Below are 4,855 nucleotides of genomic sequence, written 5' to 3'. Positions count from 1 at the left end.
TTTATATTTTCTACTACCAACTTCATTGGCCTATGAGGACCATCATAAATCATGCTTAGATATTCAAGATCTGTATGTTAGATATATTTGAGATGTCATGTCTAATATGATCTGTGTTTAGTTTTCAGAACTTAACAACATGACATATCAGGATTGATTGAAATCAGAGTCAGAACTTAATATCAGAACTTAAGTCGTCAGAAGATATATATCAATACTTAAGTGCGGGAAGACTTTCAGATAAGGAATGCGGCTGAATTACAGGAGAAGATCTGGACTAAAACAATAGAAGATATGCATGGAAAGAGTTAGAGGACTAGAAGTCTTGTAGAAGATATCTGATTGATATATTTTAGGAGATAGAAATATATTCAATATTAATTAGAATATATCTTGTAACTGTGTACTATATAAACACAGCTTAGGTTTTACATTATATGTGTTATCATTATCGAGAAACATTATTCATTGTAAACTAGCAGCTCTTAGTGATATTTGTTCATCACTGAGAGAGAACAACAGTTCATATTGTAACAAAGTTTATTGAATATACTTGATCTTTGTTACATCCTTGTGTTGAAATCGATTTGATTGTATAAAAACTGTATTCAACCCCCTTCTAAAGTGTTGTGTAACCTAAAAGTTGTATCAGAGCTTGTCTGTTAACACGCATATAGTAAAGATCCAAACAATCATGTCTGAAGAAACACAAACCCCTACTAAGCCCCCCAAAACTCAAGAAACTCAAAACACTCAAACCCTTAGTCGATATGAGACTATTAGGGTTCCCATACTGAGACCTTCTGAGTATCCCATATGGAAAGTAAAGATGGCTATGTTTCTAGAAGCTACAGATCCAGAATACCTTGACAAAATTAATGAAGGACCACATAAGCCTACCAAGCTCTCTGTTGTAGTTGTTGATCAACCAGCAATGACCATACTAAAGGAGAAAGGTGATTACACAGCTGATGACATCTCATCTATTTCCAAGGATGCAAAGGGTAAGGCATTTGCTGCATAGTACCATTGATAATTTCATGTCAAACAGGGTAATTGGATGCAAGACTGCAAAGGAGATATGGGATGCTTTGGAGATAAGATGCCAGGGAACTGATGCAATCAAAAAGAACAGGAGGACTATACTCACTCAAGAGTATGAGCACTTTGACTCAAAAGCTGATGAGTCATTAACTGACTTATATGACAGGTTTGTTAAACTCTTGAATGATGTATCACTGGTGGACAAGGAATATGATCTTGAAGATTCAAATCTAAAATTCCTTTTAGCTCTACCTGAAAATTGGGATTTGAAGTCTACTACCATAAGAGACAACTATGACCTTACTGAAACTACTCTTGATGAAATTTATGGTATGCTCAAGACTTATGAATTTAAGATGGATCAAAGGAGCAAGAGGCATGGAAGAAAGTCAAGGACAGTTGCTCTTAAAGCTGAGGAGGAATCTCCTAAAGTGGTTGCCTCAAAAAGGGGCAAAGGAAAGGCTCTCATCATAAAGTCTGATTCAGAGTCATCATATTCTGATGATGATGATTCAGAAACTGAAGGTTTACCTGAAAAAGCAAGAAGTTTTCCAGGAAAGGTGGAAGTTCTGATAAGAAAGGATTCAGAAAGTCTGAAGGCAAAGGAGGAAAGTCTGACATAGGAGACAACTCAAATGTCAAATGCTACAATTGTGGTAAAAGAGGCCACATATTTCCTGACTGCAAGAAAGGAAAAAGTGACAAAGGTAAGGCACTTGTCACAAAGAAGAAAAGCTGGACAGGCACTTCAGATTCTGAAAATGAGGTGAACTATGCCTTGATAGTAAATGCTGATAGCAGTACTGAAAATGTTGAATTGAAGGTACCTCAAACAACTTATGCTTTTTATACTAATGATATTACCGAGTTGATATTATATGTTAAAACCATGTTCATTAGTTATAGAGATTAGACTTTAACATTTGAAAGATTAACATCTGAAAATCTTGCTTTTAAAAACAGAAATGACTATTTAGAAAAGGAGTTAGTTTTTCTTCATCAAACTAAGAAAGAAAGAGATGAGGCTTTGTATGTTAGAGATGAAGTACTAAAATTGAATAAATCTCTAAAAACTAATTTAGAAAAGGAAAGAGAGATCATCAGGACTTGGACTAACTCTGGCAGAACAACTCAGGATATACTAAGTAGTGGAAACTGGAAAGAGGGCTTAGGTTATGGAGATGATAAAAGTGAGAAAGGAACTGTGCAAATTGAGCTAATAATTGTTAAATAGACTGCTAAGCTAAAGGTAAATTTTGTTAAGTTTGTAGCAAAAAATGTAAAGTCTGATTCTGAAAAAAAATGAAAGAGTCTAGGACAGAAGTCAAAGAAAAGTCAACTTCTGACAAATTAAAACAGGATAAACCAGCTGAAGTTAACATAGGCTTAATGACAAAGAAGTAGCTTAAGCATAAGCTGAAAGAGATCAGAAATGTGAACACGGTAAAGGAAGCTAGGAAAAATAGGAATGGAAAGGAAAGTGTGAATAAAAGCAATAATTATATGCCTATTCCTAATTCTCCTAGAAAGAAATGTTATAACTGTGGAAACTCTAACCATCTTGCTTCTTTTTGCAGGAAAAATAAAGATATAAACTCTTTACCTCCTAGATCAGGACTTAAGAGTCAGTCTGTTAGGTTTAAACCATAAAATCCTTATTTTCATTGTGGTAGTTTATGGCATTCCATTTATACTTGTAAGGAATATCATAGTTTATATTATGATTATTATCAAATAAAACCTTCTTTGAACAAAGTTAGTATTATTCCTTCTAGTGTAAAGTCTGATGCAAAGTCTGATATAAAGTCTAATAAACAGCATGTTAGCATAAACTGTGAAATTAAATCCGCTGCAAATGCTAACAAAATTAAAAAGGCCAAACGATCCAACCAAGTCCGGGTCCTTAAAACTAAGCAATAGTGGTCTTTGTGATTGCAGGGCAACAGGAAAAACATCCTAGTTCTGGACAGTGGATGTTCAGGATATATGACTGGAAATAAAGCCCTGTTATCAGACTTTATGGACAAAGCTGTCCTAGGAGTTTCTTATGGAGATGGCAACATGGGAAAAACTCTGGGATAGGACAATATCAATCTAGGGAATGTCATCATTGAAACAATAGCTCTTGTCTCAGGACTTAAACATAATCTGCTAAGTGTGAGTCAACTCTGTGATAGAGGTTATCATGTGGATTTCTTTGAAGAACACTGTGAGGTTGTAAGTAATTCTACAGGCAAAGTAGTTCTGAAAGGTTACAGGGATGGTAACATTTATGAAGCCATACTTTTAACAAACTCTGATGGTTCTGCAATTTGTCTGTTAAGTAGAGCATCAATTGAAGAAAGCTGAAATTGGCACAAGAGACTCTCTCATTTAAATTTTAACAACATAAATGAGCTAGTAAAGAAAGATCTTGTGAGAGGACTGCCAAAATTAGTATTTGCTCCTGATGGCCTTTGTGATTCATGTCAAAAGGCAAAATAAATAAAATCTTCATTCAAGAGCAAAACTGAATCCTCAATTCTTGAGCCTTATCACTTACTACATGTAGATCTATTTGGTCCAGTCAATGTCATGTCGATTGCAAAGAAGAAATATGATATGGTTATAGTGGATGAGTTCACAAGATACACCTGGGGGTATTTCTTACACAAGAAGAATGAATCTGCATCTACTCTAACTGATCATGTCAGACAGCTGGATAAATTGGTCAAAGATTCTGTTAAAATCATAAGAAGTGATAATGGCACTGAGTTCAAGAATTCAATCATGGAAGAGTTCTGCAAAGAGCATGGAATTAAGCAGGAATTTTCTGCACCTGGAACTCCACAGCAAAATGGAGTTGTAGAAAGAAAGAACAGGACTCTCATTGAAGCTACACGGGCTATGCTTGATGAAGCAAAGGTGCCAACCTACTTTTGGGCTGAAGCTGTGCAGACTGCTTGTTTTACATAGAATGCTACACTGATAAACATGCATGGAAAAACACCATATGAGATGGTGAAGAAAAAAAAGCCAAATCTGAAATACTTTCATGTATTTGGTTACAAGTCTATTAAGACTCATCCTGAATAGCTGTCAAAATTTGATCTAATAGCTGATGAAGGAATTTTTGTTGGATATCCACTTTCCACAAAAGCCTTCAGAGTCTACAATTTAAGAACAAGCATGGAATCTATCAATGTATCTTTTGATGATAAGAAGATTAATGGACTTGAAGATTTCAATGATCATGATCAGCTGAGATTTAAAAATGAAGATTTAAATTCTGATACTGTAAATTCTGATGGCTTAAATCCTGATCCTGTAAGTTCTGACGGATTAAATTATGATGTCATTGAAACGGTGGTAACTACTCCAAGGGAAAGTACACCGGTTCAGGGGGAGCAAGCTGAAGATCCTACCACAACTCAAGACTCTCAAGAAGCATCAGAACCTGTCACTGGCTCTTTAAGTTCTGATTCATCAAGTTCTGATGAGCCAAATTCTGATAATTCTGGAAACTCTGATTCTTCAAATCCTGAAGGATCCAACTCAAATTCTGAAGTCTCAGAGAGCATAACTACAGGGGGAGCATCAGAAAATGTTGATGGAGATAACATGGATCATGAGGGAGGACCCAGTTCTAGAGAACAACTTCCATCTTCAAGGAAGTGGACTAAGGCACATACACCTGACTTAATAATTGGAGATCCTAAAGAAGGTGTCAAAACTAGAACATCAACATCAAATGAATGTCTCTATCATTCCTTTCTATCTCAGACTAAACCAAAGAAAGTGGAAGAAGCTCTTGAAGATGCTGATTGGGTGC

The sequence above is a fragment of the Apium graveolens genome, chromosome 10 (assembly GCF_009905375.1).
Source record: "Apium graveolens cultivar Ventura chromosome 10, ASM990537v1, whole genome shotgun sequence".
Taxonomy (NCBI): domain Eukaryota; kingdom Viridiplantae; phylum Streptophyta; class Magnoliopsida; order Apiales; family Apiaceae; genus Apium; species Apium graveolens.
This window is presented reverse-complemented; position numbering follows the sequence as displayed.